The following is a 17,500-nucleotide window of genomic DNA, read 5'->3' on the forward strand; positions in this document are numbered from 1 at the left end:
GCAGGAGAGGACTCTTTAAAGTAGAGACACTACATACTGATATACACCTGAACATCAGCAGGAGAGGACTCTTTAAAGTAGAGACACTATATACTGATATACACCTGAACATCAGCAGGAGAGGACTCTTTAAAGGAGAGACACTACATACTGATATACACCTGAACATCAGCAGGAGAGGACTCTTTAAAGTAGAGACACTACATACTGATATACACCTGAACATCAGCAGGAGAGGACTCTTTAAAGTAGAGACACTATATACTGATATACACCTGAACATCAGCAGGAGAGGACTCTTTAAAGGAGAGACACTACATACTGATATACACCTGAACATCAGCAGGAGAGGACTCTTTAAAGTAGAGACACTACATACTGATATACACCTGAACATCAGCAGGAGAGGACTCTTTAAAGTAGAGACACTATATACTGATATACACCTGAACATCAGCAGGAGAGGACTCTTTAAAGGAGAGACACTACATACTTATATACACCTGAAAATCAGCAGGAGAGGACTCTTTAAAGTAGAGACACTACATACTGATATACACCTGAACATCAGCAGGAGAGGACTCTTTAAAGTAGAGACACTATATACTGATATACACCTGAACATCAGCAGGAGAGGACTCTTTAAAGGAGAGACACTACATACTGATATACACCTGAACATCAGCAGGAGAGGACTCTTTAAAGTAGAGACACTACATACTGATATACACCTGAACATCAGCAGGAGAGGACTCTTTAAAGTAGAGACACTATATACTGATATACACCTGAACATCAGCAGGAGAGGACTCTTTAAAGGAGAGACACTACATACTGATATACACCTGAACATCAGCAGGAGAGGACTCTTTAAAGTAGAGACACTACATACTGATATACACCTGAACATCAGCAGGAGAGGACTCTTTAAAGTAGAGACACTACATACTGATATACACCTGAACATCAGCGGGAGAGGACTCTTTAAAGTAGAGACACTACATACTGATATACACCTGAACATCAGCAGGAGAGGACTCTTTAAAGTAGAGACACTACATACTGATATACACCTGAACATTAGCAGGAGAGGACTCTTTAAAGTAGAGACACTACACACTGATATACACCTGAACATCAGCAGGAGAGGACTCTTTAAAGTAGAGACACTACATACTGATATACACCTGAACATTGGCAGGAGAGGACTCTTTAAAGTAGAGACACTACACACTGATATACACCTGAACATCAGCAGGAGAGGACTCTTTAAAGTAGAGACACTACATACTGATATACACCTGAACATCAGCAGGAGAGGACTCTTTAAAGTAGAGACACTATGTACTGATATACACCTGAACATCATCAAGAGAGGACTCTTTAAAGTAGAGACACTACATACTGATATACACCTGAACATTAGCAGGAGAGGACTCTTTAAAGTAGAGACACTACACACTGATATACACCTGAACATCAGCAGGAGAGGACTCTTTAAAGTAGAGACACTACATACTGATATACACCTGAACATCAGCAGGAGAGGACTCTTTAAAGTAGAGACACTACACACTGATATACACCTGAACATCAGCAGGAGAGGACTCTTTAAAGTAGAGACACTACATACTGATATACACCTGAACATCAGCAGGAGAGGACTCTTTAAAGTAGAGACACTATGTTCTGATATACACCTGAACATCATCAAGAGAGGACTCTTTAAAGTAGAGACACTACATACTGATATACACCTGAACATTAGCAGGAGAGGACTCTTTAAAGTAGAGACACTACACACTGATATACACCTGAACATCAGCAGGAGAGGACTCTTTAAAGTAGAGACACTACATACTGATATACACCTGAACATCAGCAGGAGAGGACTCTTTAAAGTAGAGACACTACATACTGATATACACCTGAACATCAGCGGGAGAGGACTCTTTAAAGTAGAGACACTACATACTGATATACACCTGAACATCAGCGGGAGAGGACTCTTTAAAGTAGAGACACTACATACTGATATACACCTGAACATCAGCAGGAGAGGACTCTTTAAAGTAGAGACACTACGTACTGATATACACCTGAACATCATCAGGAGAGGACTCTTTAAAGTAGAGACACTACATACTGATATACACCTGAACATTAGCAGGAGATGACTCTTTAAAGTAGAGACACTACATACTGATATACACCTGAACATCAGCAGGAGAGGACTCTTTAAAGTAGAGACACTACATACTGATATACACCTGAACATAAGCAGGAGAGGACTCTTTAAAGTAGAGACAATACACACTGACATACACCTGAACATCAGCAGGAGAGGACTCTTTAAAGTAGAGACACTACATACTGATATACACCTGAACATCATCAGGAGAGGACTCTTTAAAGTAGAGACAATACATACTGATATACAGCTGAACATCAGCGGGAGAGGACTCTTTAAAGTAGAGACACTACGTACTGATATACACCTGAACATCATCAGGAGAGGACTCTTTAAAGTAGAGACACTACATACTGATATACACCTGAACATCAGCAGGAGAGGACTCTTTAAAGTAGAGACACTACATACTGATATACACCTGAACATCAGCAGGAGAGGATTCTTTAAAGTAGAGACACTACATACTGATATACACCTGAACATCAGCAGGAGAGGACTCTTTAAAGTAGAGACAATACACACTGATATACACCTGAAAATCAGCAGGAGAGGACTCTTTAAAGTAGAGACACTACACACTGATATACACCTGAACATCAGCAGGAGAGGACTCTTTAAAGTAGAGACACTACATACTGATATACACCTGAACATCAGCAGGAGAGGACTCTTTAAAGTAGAGACACTACATACTGATATACACCTGAACATCAGCGGGAGAGGACTCTTTAAAGTAGAGACACTACATACTGATATACAGCTGAACATCAGCGGGAGAGGACTCTTTAAAGTAGAGACACTACGTACTGATATACACCTGAACATCATCAGGAGAGGACTCTTTAAAGTAGAGACACTACATACTGATATACACCTGAACATCAGCAGGAGAGGACTCTTTAAAGTAGAGACACTACACACTGATATACACCTGAACATCAGCAGGAGAGGACTCTTTAAAGTAGAGACACTACATACTGATATACACCTGAACATCAGCAGGAGAGGACTCTTTAAAGTAGAGACAATACACACTGATATACACCTGAAAATCAGCAGGAGAGGACTCTTTAAAGTAGAGACACTACACACTGATATACACCTGAACATCAGCAGGAGAGGACTCTTTAAAGTAGAGACACTACATACTGATATACACCTGAACATCAGCAGGAGAGGACTCTTTAAAGTAGAGACACTACATACTGATATACACCTGACCATCAGCAGGAGAGGACTCTTTAAAGTAGAGACACTACATATTGATACACACCTGAACATCAGCAGGAGAGGACTCTTTAAAGTAGAGACACTACATACTGATATACACCTGAGCATCAGCAGGAGAGGACTCTTTAAAGTAGAAACACTACATACTGATATACACCTGAACATCAGCAGGAGAGGACTCTTTAAAGTAGAGACACTACATACTGATATACACCTGAATATCAGCGGGAGAGGACTCTTTAAAGTAGAGACACTACATACTGATATACACCTGAACATCAGCGGGAGAGGACTCTTTAAAGTAGAGACACTACATACTGATATACACCTGAACATCAGTAGGAGAGGACTCTTTAAAGTAGAGACAATACACACTGATATACACTTGAACATCAGCAGGAGAGGACTCTTTAAAGTAGAGACACTACACACGGATATACACCTGAACATCAGCAGGAGAGGACTCTTTAAAGTAGAGACACTACATACTGATATACACCTGAACATCAGCAGGAGAGGACTCTTTAAAGTAGAGACACTACATACTGATATACACCTGAACATCAGCAAGAGAGGACTCTTTAAAGTAGAGACACTACACACTGATATACACCTGAACATCAGCAGGAGAGGACTCTTTAAAGTAGAGACACTACATACTGATATACACCTGAACATCAGCAGGAGAGGACTCTTTAAAGTAGAGACACTACATACTGATACACACCTAAACATCAGCAGGAGAGGACTCTTTAAAGTAGAGACACTACATACTGATATACACCTGAACATCAGCAGGAGAGGACTCTTTAAAGTAGAGACACTACATACTGATATACACCTGAACATCAGCAAGAGAGGACTCTTTAAAGTAGAGACACTACATACTGATATACACCTGAACATCAGCAGGAAAGGACTCTTTAAAGTAGAGACACTACATACTGATATACACCTGAACATCAGGAGGAGAGGACTCTTTAAAGTAGAGACACTACATACTGATATACACCTTTACATCAGCAGGAGAGGACTCTTTAAAGTAGAGACACTACATACTGATATACACCTGAACATCAGCAGGAAAGTCTCTTTAAAGTAGAGACACTACATACTGATATACATCTGAACATCAGCAGGAGAGGACTCTTTAAAGTAGAGACACTACATACTGATATACACCTGAACATCAGCAGGAGAGGACTCTTTAAAGTAGAGACACTACATACTTCAGACGTCACAGTTTTGGCATCTGCAGCTCATTATCTCCGTAACTCAAGTTCAATCAGATCTATTTATACATCCCAAAACCCTGAGGAGCTCCAAATCAAAAACACAACAAACCACATCCTTTATTCTCAGAACGCCAAAAGAACTCCTTAATAAATGTAATACATGTTAAAATACATGCACAGAATAATATACAAATGCAAGAAGCAAGTTAGAGAGTGAAGCATCCAGTGGATCAGAATGAGAGGAAAACATCCTCATTTTAAAACATTTTGGAGAAGATTGATATTCCTACAAAGAGCTCTGGTCCTTTTTAAATAATGCTTTGCAGTAAGAAGTTCATTTGGAACGTTTTCTATATTTTTTGCAGCTTTTCTGTGTTTTTGTAGTCCTGGTCACTTTTTCTGGGAGTTCATGCAGAAAGATTTAGAAAATGTACATTTCAACCAGTTTTTGGTGATTCTTCCCACGCCGTACACACACACACACACACACACACACACACACACACACACACACACACACACACACACACACACACACACACACACACACACACTCACGCACAGAGACAGTCTTCTTTATCACAGAGCAGTCGTGACTTCTCGTTTCTCGCTCACTCTTTCCTCCACATGTGTTTCCCATCGGCTCCGCCTGGGAATTGCGTTGGCCCGAACCAGGAAGTGGGGGAAAGTGAACGAGGGAGGAGGAAAGGAGGGAGGGAGGGAGGGAGGGAGGGGGGAGATATTTTAAGTGAGGGGGGGGGTTAAAGTGCTACTTGGCAGAGTGTTGGCTCCTCTCAGAAACCTCAGTGGGAACAGGAAGTCTCTGGGGGGGTCAAAGGTCACGCTGAGAACATCGCTATTCAATGCATGCGCGATGAGGGTCTCTCAACGGGAGGTTTATTTTGGGGAGGGGGGGTGGGGAATGTGGGTGTTAAGGTACTGTAAATGTAGAGGAGAGGCGAGGGAGGGAGAGGTCGTGATGATGTCACTGATGAGGTCACAGCGAGGAGGGCGGGGGTCCTGCAGCGTTACTCACTTTACACCATTAAATATATACAATACTTTAAAGACTCTCTCTGTTGTGATTGGTCAACAAGCGTGGAGATGTCCCGCCCCTTAGCCTATCACGTACAATGTGTTGGAGCGCTAGCCAATAGGAGTGCAAGTGTTACATAGCAGGGCTCGACATTATAAATGGCCCGCTGGCCCGGAAGCACTCTTTAGACCCCCCGGGCAGCGTAACATACTTTCCACTCGCTCGCTCGGGCCACTACAAATATTGCTTTAAAAATAACAGTAAGCTCGTTCTCTACAGACTTTCGCGCCACCTAACCGTTCGCCAAAATGTTTTTAATACCAGCGGTAACCGGCCAAGCACCGGGCAAAAAAGAAATAAAAGAAAGTCACGGGAGGAGTTGAAGGAGAGTGACAGGGAGAGGAGAAGAAGAGGGAGAGAAGGTTTCTTGATGGGTGGAGTCAATATGATGATATAAAGGTCTGGGCTCTGTGCCTCCATGCCGACCCTCTGGCAGCGAGTGGAGAGTCCTGATGACAGGAAGGCAGAAGGTGCATCACACTAATAATAATACTCGTAGCAGAAAGGTCTCCCTCCTTTTCTTCTTTAACAACGACCACAATATCATTATTTTAACAAACCAAATATGAACAATTGAGGAAAATGAGGAAGAGCTGATGATTCAAATGTTGTAGTTCAAGTAGTTTGTACTATTGCAACCAACGTGTTCATTTTCCCATGATGAGAGTGGAATGCTCCGGGCCAGCGGTTACAACGGGGGGGGGGTCTAACGCCTACCCCGCATGGTGATGTCGATATGGTCCTGAAGTAATCAAAGGAGTATAACTGAGTGTTAACATTTCTTAAATCAAAAGACTCAAACATTTGTTTTCCCGACGTTGCAGTTTAGAATCTCAAAATAATAAGAAATATTAAAAAATGAATGAATTATTTACAGATTTAACGGAAGAAGTGAACGTCATTTTATTCGCAGTCATTGACAACAAAAAACCTCTTCCAAGATTGTGCAGCACTGTGTACGAGGCAATGTCTATTTCCCTTTCCCTCAGGGTTTCCCCTCAATGCATCTCTCTCACCTCTCCTTTGTTAACTCTAACCCGTGCTTCCTCCCCAGGATACTCCCGTAACTCGAACAGCGTGTCCCCGCGCGGCTACGTGCCGTCCTCCACGCCTCAGCAGTCCAACTACAACACCATCACGTCCTCCATGAACGGGTACGGAGCGGGGATGACCAACCTGGGGGTCCCGGGGTCTCCAAGCTTCCTCAACGGCTCCACAAACTCTGCCTACGCAAGTGAGTCACACTGCAAACTCATCAACCTAGACCTGGTCTAACTTTAAACTCATCAACCTAGACCTGGTCTAACTTTAAACTCATCAACCTAGATCTGGTCTACTTTAAACTCATCAACCTAGACCTGGTCTACTTTAAACTCATCAACCTAGACCTGGTCTAACTTTAAACTCGTCAAACTAGACCTGGTCTAACTTTAAACTCATCGAACTAGACCTGGTCTAACTTTAAACTCATCAACCTAGACCTGGTCCAACTTTAAACTCATCAAACTAGACCTGGTCTAACTTTAAACTCATCAACCTAGACTTGGTCCAACGTTAAACTCATCAACCTAGACCTGGTCTACTTTAAACTCATCAACCTAGACCTGGTCTGACTTTAAACTCATCAAACTAGACCTGGTCCAACTTTAAACTCATCAACCTAGACCTGGTCTAACTTTAAACTCATCAACCTAGACTTGGTCCAACGTTAAACTCATCAACCTAGACCTGGTCTAACTTTAAACTCATCAAACTAGACCTGGTCCAACGTTAAACTCATCAACCTAGACCTGGTCTGACTTTAAACTCATCAAACTAGACCTGGTCCAACTTTAAACTCATCAACCTAGACCTGGTCTAACTTTAAACTCATCAACCTAGACCTGGTCTAACTTTAAACTCGTCAAACTAGACCTGGTCTAACTTTAAACTCATCAAACTAGACCTGGTCTAACTTTAAACTCATCAACCTAGACCTGGTCTACTTTAAACTCATCAACCTAGACCTGGTCTAACTTTAAACCCATCTACAAACTGGTTTAAGAGCTGGTCCGTCCGAGAGCAGCAGCAGGATCCTCTAACACTGACTACACCAAACACACTGAGGGGGAAAATACCACAATAAATCAGCCTTTTCTGAGAAACCTAAAAAAAATCTCATAATTGTCCGTTTTTCACTTCATTTCACTTTCTTTCTCACTTTTCTTTTTTTTTTTTTGGACTTTTTCTGAAAAATCGAAAATATTCTGACTTTTCGTGAAAATCAAAAAAATCTGACTTTTTTTAAAAATATTTTGCTAAAAATCACAAAATCAGAATTTTTCTGTAAATAAAAAAAATTCGGAATATTCAAACAATTCAAAAATGTTCCCCAAAAGTTCTACTTTTTTCTCAGTCTTAACATTTTTTTTTCTAGAAATTCATATACTTTTTAAGGAAAATGTTCACATCATGACTTCTTTTGGAAAATCTCAGAATCTTGAGTTTCAAGCATTCATCAGAATCAATGTTTTCTGAAGTGTCAGCTGAAGTTGGAGCAGTGCCAGGAGCACATGTCTCAGTTACAGGTTGAAATGTCAGTAATTCAAGCAGTTGAGTGGTGGTTTGTGTCTGCAGGCCTGAAGTCATTTTGAGTGTTAGCAACTGAAGCTTTGTGTTGTCAGTCGACAGTGACTCAGGAGGCTAAAGAAGCTGAAGTCATTTTGAGTGTTAGGAACTGAAGCTTTGTGTTGTCAGTCGACAGTGACTCAGGAGGCTAAAGAAGCTGAAGTCATTTTGAGTGTTAGCAACTGAAGCTTTGTGTTGTCAGTCGACAGTGACTCAGGTAGCTAAAGAAGCTGAAGTCATGTTGAGTGTTAGGAACTGAAGCTTTGTGTTGTCAGTCGACAGTGACTCAGGAGGCTCAAGAAGCTGAAGTCATTTTGAGTGTTAGCAACTGAAGCTTTGTGTTGTCAGTTGACAGTGACTCAGGAGGCTAAAGAAGCTGAAGTCATTTTGAGTGTTAGGAACTGAAGCTTTGTGTTGTCAGTCGACAGTGACTCAGGTAGCTAAAGAAGCTGAAGTCATTTTGAGTGTTAGCAACTGAAGCTTTGTGTTGTCAGTCGACAGTGACTCAGGAGGCTAAAGAAGCTGAAGTCATGTTGAGTGTTAGGAACTGAAGCTTTGTGTTGTCAGTCGACAGTGACTCAGGAGGCTAAAGAAGCTGAAGTCATTTTGAGTGTTAGGAACTGAAGCTTTGTATTGTCAGTCGACAGTGACTCAGGAGGCTCAAGAAGCTGAAGTCATGTTGAGTGTTAGGAACTGAAGCTTTGTGTTGTCAGTCGACAGTGACTCAGGAGGCTAAAGAAGCTGAAGTCATGTTGAGTGTTAGGAACTGAAGCTTTGTGTTGTCAGTCGACAGTGACTCAGGAGGCTAAAGAAGCTGAAGTCATGTTGAGTGTTAGGAACTGAAGCTTTGTATTGTCAGTCGACAGTGACTCAGGAGGCTAAAGAAGCTGAAGTCATGTTGAGTGTTAGGAACTGAAGCTTTGTGTTGTCAGTCGACAGTGACTCAGGAGGCTCAAGAAGCTGAAGTCATTTTGAGTGTTAGCAACTGAAGCTTTGTGTTGTCAGTCGACAGTGACTCAGGTAGCTAAAGAAGCTGAAGTCATTTTGAGTGTTAGCAACTGAAGCTTTGTGTTGTCAGTCGACAGTGACTCAGGAGGCTAAAGAAGCTGAAGTCATGTTGAGTGTTAGGAACTGAAGCTTTGTGTTGTCAGTCGACAGTGACTCAGGAGGCTAAAGAAGCTGAAGTCATGTTGAGTGTTAGGAACTGAAGCTTTGTGTTGTCAGTCGACAGTGACTCAGGTAGCTAAAGAAGCTGAAGTCATTTTGAGTGTTAGCAACTGAAGCTTTGTGTTGTCAGTCGACAGTGACTCAGGTAGCTAAAGAAGCTGAAGTCATTTTGAGTGTTAGCAACTGAAGCTTTGTGTTGTCAGTCGACAGTGACTCAGGAGGCTAAAGAAGCTGAAGTCATGTTGAGTGTTAGGAACTGAAGCTTTGTGTTGTCAGTCGACAGTGACTCAGGAGGCTAAAGAAGCTGAAGTCATTTTGAGTGTTAGCAACTGAAGCTTTGTGTTGTCAGTCGACAGTGACTCAGGAGGCTAAAGAAGCTGAAGTCATGTTGAGTGTTAGGAACTGAAGCTTTGTGTTGTCAGTCGACAGTGACTCAGGAGGCTAAAGAAGCTGAAGTCATGTTGAGTGTTAGGAACTGAAGCTTTGTGTTGTCAGTCGACAGTGACTCAGGAGGCTAAAGAAGCTGAAGTCATTTTGAGTGTTAGGAACTGAAGCTTTGTGTTGTCAGTCGACAGTGACTCAGGAGGCTCAAGAAGCTGCAGGTGAAAGCAGAGGAAGTGGAAAACTGAAGGGTTCTGGAAACTAAAACCTTGTTGGAGGAAGTCCAGACTGAAGAAGAAGCTTTTAAATGATCACACAGCAACCCTGTGAAATCATTCATCATTTCCACATCCCTTTGTTGACATTACGTCTTCAATGCATTTATATTTGAAACCTACAAGCAGAACATCATGCTAAATGTGATTTTTATTGGAAAACATCCCAAGGAGTGAAAGGGCCGGTAATGAGTCTGTGAGGCGTTCAGGTACAGCTTGGTCTCCCAGAGTAAACCCAGAGAGGCTGAAACACACCTGAGGAGGTGTGTGTGTGTGTGTGTGTGTGTGTGTGTGTGTGTGTGTGTGTGTGTGTGTGTGTGTGTCTGTGTGTGTGTGTGTGTGTGTGTGTGTGTGTGTGTGTGTGTGTGTGTGTGTGTGTGTGTGTGTGTGTGTGTGTGTGTGTGTGTCGCCTGGAGGGGGTTTGTTTTGTTTTGGCTTCTGATTCAAAGCCTGAGTCTCAGAGAGCCTCGTTTAGAAACTCAGTGGCTGCCAGGAGATGTGTTGGAAGCAGCGCATTGTTTACCTCCTCTTCATCACCTCTTCCTCCTCCTCCTCTTCATCACCTCTTCCTCCTCCTCCTCCTCTTCCTCACCTCCTCCTCCTCTTCCTCTTCTAACCCCCACTAACACCTTCACATCCTCACCTTCTGGGCCGTCACAATCAGACCTGTATTTGTTCCACACACCGTTACAGCAAAAGTATAGGGACAAAACACTAATACACAAAATAGAGAGTGTATGATAATATATATATTCAAGTGGGTGTGTATGTATGTATAAATACACACATATGTGTATATTTGTATTCTTTGTGCAGTTTGGTCTCGCTGTGTATCACAATAGTTGGGAGTAGCTTTTGTTAGAGAAGGAAGCAGAGACTCTGTTGGCACCAGGCGATACATTTACATCCGCCATTTTACACACACTGTCTTTTACACACACACATCTACACACACACACACACACACACACACACACACACACACACACACACACGCACGCACGCACACACACACACACACACACACACACACACACACTGTCTTTTACACACACACATCTACACACACACACACACACACACACACACACACACACACACACACACACACACACACACACACACACACACACACACACACACACACACACACACACACACTCACATGTACACACACACACACACACACACACACACACACACACACACACACACACACACACACACAGTCTTTAACACACTGAGTCTATAAACTGCGGGAGCTCTTAAAGGGACAGTGCAGGTTTCTGTATCTCCTCCTCTGCTGTTTCTCTCTGGGTGGGGCTAGCTTAGCATAGAGACTGGAAGTGGAGGGAAACTGCCGGAGTTTCACAGAATTCCAAAATTACACTTGAATGGAAAATATGGTATTTTGTTGTTGTAAATCTTAAAGCATGAATATGATTTGATGAGCTTTCTGACGGAAGACATTTTCACCTGAAGGGCTATTGAGTAAATGTTCTGGAGCTTTCCGTCATATCACATGATCTTCATCAACAAGTGGTCTTATCCCTGTATTCATTACAATATGAAAACAAACAAATATTAATCAATAATAATAATAATAATTAATGCTGTCAAAATTATCGCGTTAACGGTGGTAATTCATTTTTGGAATTAATTGTGTTAAAATATTTAACGCATTTAACGCATGTGCAGAATGGCCCGCCCCATACATCCCACCAGTGGCAGCGCTGGGGTAGGCTACAGCCATACCAAGAAATGGCTTAGCCCCACCTTAGCCCCACCATGAACAATGATGTTAAAGTCGCGCGGAGTAAATCACACAGACAGCAGTTAGTCAGATTGATTTCAGTAGCCACTTGTCTGGAAATACTGAAGACTAGAAACGGTTTTGAAAACTTTTGTCACGTAGTGATCGTCTTCTCAATAGAACATCTTTGATAATGTCTTCTGGCCAATCAGGATCAAGATAACTGCGTGGTGTTGTTGCAGGAAGTCCCGACGGAGAATACTTTTGCTGTAGTATATCTCTCTATACATCGATACAACTATAAGACCCCACGGTTTGATGATTGATAGGTGTGTGGGCTGTCTTTCATTTTGACACACAGAACAATGTTATAATAAACATACTGTATGTGAAATGGATATATCCGCCTTCTTTCATTTATCTTTCCATTCCCACAACAATACATAAAGAAATGGCATATTTTGGACATAGTTCGAATGGTGATTCATCTGATTCATTCATTTTTAAACTGTGATTAATCTGATTAAAATGTTTAATCGTTTGACAGCCCTAGATATAATACATTTGATTTCTAAGCACTTTTTCAGGTGCTCAAAGACATAAAAATGAAAAAAATGAAATACAAAAAGTTGAATTAAAACACATCAAATGAACTTTTACACACAGATGAAGGTCACACACACACACACACACACACACACACACACACACACACACACACACACACACACACACACACACACACACACAGAGCTGCTGCTCTCAGGTTGGTTTTTTCCAAAAAATAAAAGTCCTTCAAAGTTATGGATCAACTTTGGCAGCGTGTTTGTGTTTACCTGCAGACGTCTCGGCCCCTCCCCCTCCTGCATGCCCCTCACCTGTCACTCACCTGCCCCCCGCCTCACTTCCTGTCTCCCCCCCGCCTCACTTCCTGTCTCTCTCCCCTGTAGGCCCTCTCTCATTCTCTCCTGTGCATATGGTCTCTGCAGTCAAACAGAAGAGCGCCTTCGCCCCCGTCGTCAGGCCTCAGGTCTCCCCGCCCCCTGGCTGCACCTCGTCCAATGGCGGCAACCTCCAGGGTGAGCATCCCCCCCCCTCTCACCCTCACCCCCCCTCCCCCTTTCACCCTGCTTACCCCCACTCTTATTTTGAAAAAGCTAAAACACTCGAGCCCAAAGTTGATCCATAACGTCTGAAAATAAAAAGTGCTTTTATTTTCATTTGATCAATGAGATGCCTTCATCAGTCCCCCAGAGGGGAAACGTGTGATGCATCCCATAATGCAACCCAACATGTTTTATGCCATCAAGTTAAACACCCCCCCTCCCTTTCCACCCTGCTTACCCCCACTCTTAATTTGAAAAAGCTAAAACAATCAAGCTCAAAGTTGATCCAGAACATCTGAAAATAAAAATGTATTTGTGTTCACTTCCTGAACATAGTGACATCACTACGGAACACTCGTGCTCCGATTTTTTTTATTAAGTACATTTCCCCTCTGTGGGACGAATAAAGGTAATCTGATTCTGATTGGCTAATGCTCAGACACATTGTACGTTCACATTATTTGATGAGCCTTTTTTCTTCTGTCAATTTCCTGCATGTCTAATAGTCAGAGGTGGAAAGTATTGGAGTACAAATACTTCGTTATACTTAAAGGTGGGGTAGGTACGTTTGAGAAACTGGCTCGAGCTCTGAACATCCCGATAGCAATGAATATCTGAAGAGCTTTGACAATAAATACATAAAGAAATGTTATCTCTGGAAGCCGTCGTTCTGTAAAAAGCTCGACCAATCATCTGAGCCGGCTAAAGTAACTGGATGGCCTACCTGCCTGTCAGCCTTCCATCTGTGCACAAACTGATCTCTGCCCTCATTGGTCATGTGCGCGTTCGTGTGTGTTGGAGGAGGGGCTCTGTGAGGAAGTGGCAGATTTCTTCCGGCTGTGTATTTTCAAATTCGAGCACCAGCTCGTGCACTCGAGCTGGTTTCTCAAACTTACATACCCCACCTTTAAGTACATGTTTCTGGTATCAGTACTTTACTCCACTACTTATTTTTCTGACCACTTTTCACTTTTACATCTTACATGTTGAACACAAATACCTGTACTTTCTACTTCTTACATGTTGAACACAAATACCTGTACTTTCTACTTCTTACATGTTGAACACAAATACCTGTACTTTCTACTTCTTACATTTTGAACTCAAATACCTGTACTTTCTACTTCCTACATGTTGAACTCAAATACCTGTACTTTCTACTTCTCACATGTTGAACTCAAATACCTGTACTTTCTACTTCTCTCATTTTCCAAACAGGCTGGTTCCTTTAGTTTGAATGTGTGTTTGGTGGCGTGATCATTATTATTTAGAGTCATTGCGTGCCTATTGATTTGAACACGATCTGTGTATCCATCATTTCCTGGTCTTCTCTAAAGAAGAAAACCAATGGAAACGTTGTCATGTTGCCGTTGGTCACCATGGAAACATTCATTAGCTAACAATGACATTATTGTTCTGTTAATATAAAGGGAGGTCAGGTACTCTTTAAAACAGCTGCTAGTTATGGGTACTTTTTACTGAAGTACATTTCAAAGTTCTTTACTTTGACTTGAGTAAAGAAGTTTAGTCAGTACTTCTACTTTCACCAGAGTATTTTTAAACACGAGTATCTGTAATTCTACTTGAGTACAGGATGTGTGTACTTCTACTTGAGTACAGGATGTGTGTACTTCTACTTGAGTACAGGATGTGTGTACTTCTACTTGAGTAAAGGATGTGTGTACTTCTACCTGAGTAAAGGATGTGTGTACTTCTACTTGAGTAAAGGATGTGTGTACTTCTACTTGAGTAAAGGATGTGTGTACTTCTACTCGAGTAAAGGATGTGTGTACTTCTACTTGAGTACAGGATGTGTGTACTTCTACTTGAGTAAAGGATGTGTGTACTTCTACTTGAGTAAAGGATGTGTGTACTTCTACTTGAGTAAAGGATGTGTGTACTTCTACTCGAGTAAAGGATGTGTGTACTTCTGCCATCTCTGCTAATAGTTGAACTGTTATTAAAATGTGTGTGTGTGTGTGTGTCTGTGTTTCAGCCATGGCAGGTCTCATCGTGCCCCCCATGTGAGGAGGATCTTCAGACCCCCCCCCCTCCACAAAAAATATCCCCATCGACCCCGGAAACTACAACTCAAGAAGAAGAACGTTTGAATTTCAATTTCCTGCCATCGTGCTCGAAATGGAGCCCAATCATTGGATGTTAGAATGTGGGGGAGGGGCTTATATGTTGTGTGTTAGTGAGACTTCAGAAGTCTGAACAGGTCTCAGATCAGTTTGACACACTGTGAGACAGGAAGTAGATCCACCGACAGCTTCTGAAACGCTGCAATCTCATTGGTTGATTAGAATCCGGTTGCATTTAAAGGGCCAGTACACATTGTTGTCGTTTATTACAAATCACAGCTAAACACATTTTATACCAAAGCTGCTCCCAGACGCCAAATCAAAAAGTGTACAGTTATTTAGATTTGCTCCAAAGTTTTACTGGACAATATGGGAAAGAACATTTGACCAATGCTGAAAAATATAGTTAAACGGTCAGAAAATAGTTCAATTTTACCAAAAAAAGTCGCGTAAATGTCCAGAAATTCTACAAAATTCTACAAAACTCTGTAAAATTCTCAAACAGTCCATTAAATCAAATTTGTATGAGATGTCGGCAAATTAAAGTCGAGCAAAGTTATATGATTGGTGACTTTATTATCCGATGTTCTCAAAGCAGACTTTGATAGTTTCTCAGGAGCTTTCGGTGGATTCTGAAACCAGGAGAAATCCAACTCTTTTTTATTATTTTTAATCTGGAAAAAGCCGTCAAACGGTGTTTTCGGATCTCCAATCAGAAATCGTCCCGACTCTTTAAAGACGGCTGATATTAAACCTCCTCCTCTCTGTACCATAGCTTTTAAACAACGTCTCATATCCCAAAAAAAGGAGGCGAATGCAGAAACCTTTTAAAGACAGAACAAATGTTTCTCCTTTCGTTTTGATCATTTTCTTTCTTTGTTTCTCTGTCATTTGAAATGCTCCGTACGATAGTTCTGTTCTTCTCCGTGTGGTAGATTTAACGCAGAGACGCTTGCAGCAGTTTTAATCACATTCAGATTCTCTTGTATTTCTTCTGATTGTGTTCTTATTTTATATGTATTTATAAAAAACAGTTTGTTTTCGGGGAGTTTGTGATTTAGGCCTGAACGATAGTCTCAAATATATCTGTAAACACATTTGATGTCTTAATACCTTTTAGATATTGTAAAAAGAGTGAACAAGTGAGAGGAATTAACCCTTTTGTAAAAACAAGATCAACCCGTCTCCTGTTTCTGAAAGCAGGACGTTAAAAAAGGCTTTCATCACTTTTGTATAAAAAACTGCTTTTTTCCGATATTTAACTTTTTGTAAACGCATCATTCGTTCCCCGTTATCTCGTCCTTTGTGTATTATTGTGAAATGTATAATCATGGTTATTCCTTAATGCACTATTTCTGTTGGGGCACTAAATAAGAGCAATGCATCTTAGCAAAAAAGAGAAAAAAGCTAAAAGTTACACAAAAAAAAAAACTCAGAAACTCGAACGATATGTTTTCTGAGAATCCTCGTCGTGTGAAGTTTTTATATTTCAGAAGCTTATAATAACCCTCCACTCTCACGTTGGGTTTCGGTGTTTGGAAGACGATATTTTATCCATCTTACTGTTCAAACCCCGTCCTCGTCTTTGTGTTTTTTGGTGAGAATGATCGTACGATTTAAAAAAACAGGCAGCGACAGATTTTACTCCCAAAACCGTTTTTTGGATCTCAAGGAAACTTCCATCGATCCTGCTTTTAATTATGCAACTGTGAAAAGTTATCGTGAAGTCGATGCCCTCCGATCGACATCACAAACCTTCGACAAAGCTTCAGTTCTGCAGCGGTTATCGTACGTTTTTATTTCTCGTAATCGTCGATTCTCCAGTGAAACTGAGAGAATGTTTTTGCACCGTTTGTCCCTCAGGTTTCAAAACAATAAAAGTTAGCATCATCAACGCAGACCTGAAACTGGAAACGGCTAGTCAGCGGTTAGCTTTCTAAAACGCAAATGCCTTTAAAAAGGTAAACAGCGCCATCTTACGACGCAGAAGGGTACTACAGCTGATCTGGGATGTTAACGCAGAAGAGCATCACGTACACGAAGTTAAAAATAATACGTTATTCTGATTTATCATCTTAAAATCCCAGGAAATAAAAACAAAGACATTTCCTGTTAGCAACAGTTCTATATCAAATTACTAAGAATTTCGAGAGAACCCAAATAACGACTTTGGTACGAAAAACAAAACCCCGTAATTCAGCGATCAGCGTATTTCAGAGCAGACAGCCTTCTAGTCACAACATCCCATCGTGTCTGGACTCTGGAGATTCAGAGAGAAATGTTTTTTATTCCAGACTTCGACTCGTAATAACTTCCTCTTTACGGTGCGTCCACACGGCAGCGTGCGTTGAAGCCGGTGGGCGTGTCTGGCG

At 41.5% G+C, this 17,500-nt stretch overlaps 1 pseudogene across 1 annotated transcript in view; it reads left to right on the forward strand.

Annotated features, from left to right (window-relative positions):
• Positions 1–17,500, forward strand: part of LOC307031184 (transcription factor COE3-like) — a 64,413-nt pseudogene that overhangs the window by 46,151 nt on the left and 762 nt on the right. Inside the window, exons 8-10 of the transcript XR_013810634.1 lie at positions 6,810–6,989; positions 12,928–13,017; positions 15,041–17,500. The exon at positions 15,041–17,500 is cut by the window's right edge and continues 762 nt beyond it. The product of XR_013810634.1 is annotated as a transcription factor COE3-like (transcript). The remainder of the gene's footprint in view (positions 1–6,809; positions 6,990–12,927; positions 13,018–15,040) is intronic.

Source organism: Notothenia rossii, assembly GCF_949606895.1.
Source record: "Notothenia rossii genome assembly, chromosome: 3".
In the NCBI taxonomy this organism is placed as follows: domain Eukaryota; kingdom Metazoa; phylum Chordata; class Actinopteri; order Perciformes; family Nototheniidae; genus Notothenia; species Notothenia rossii.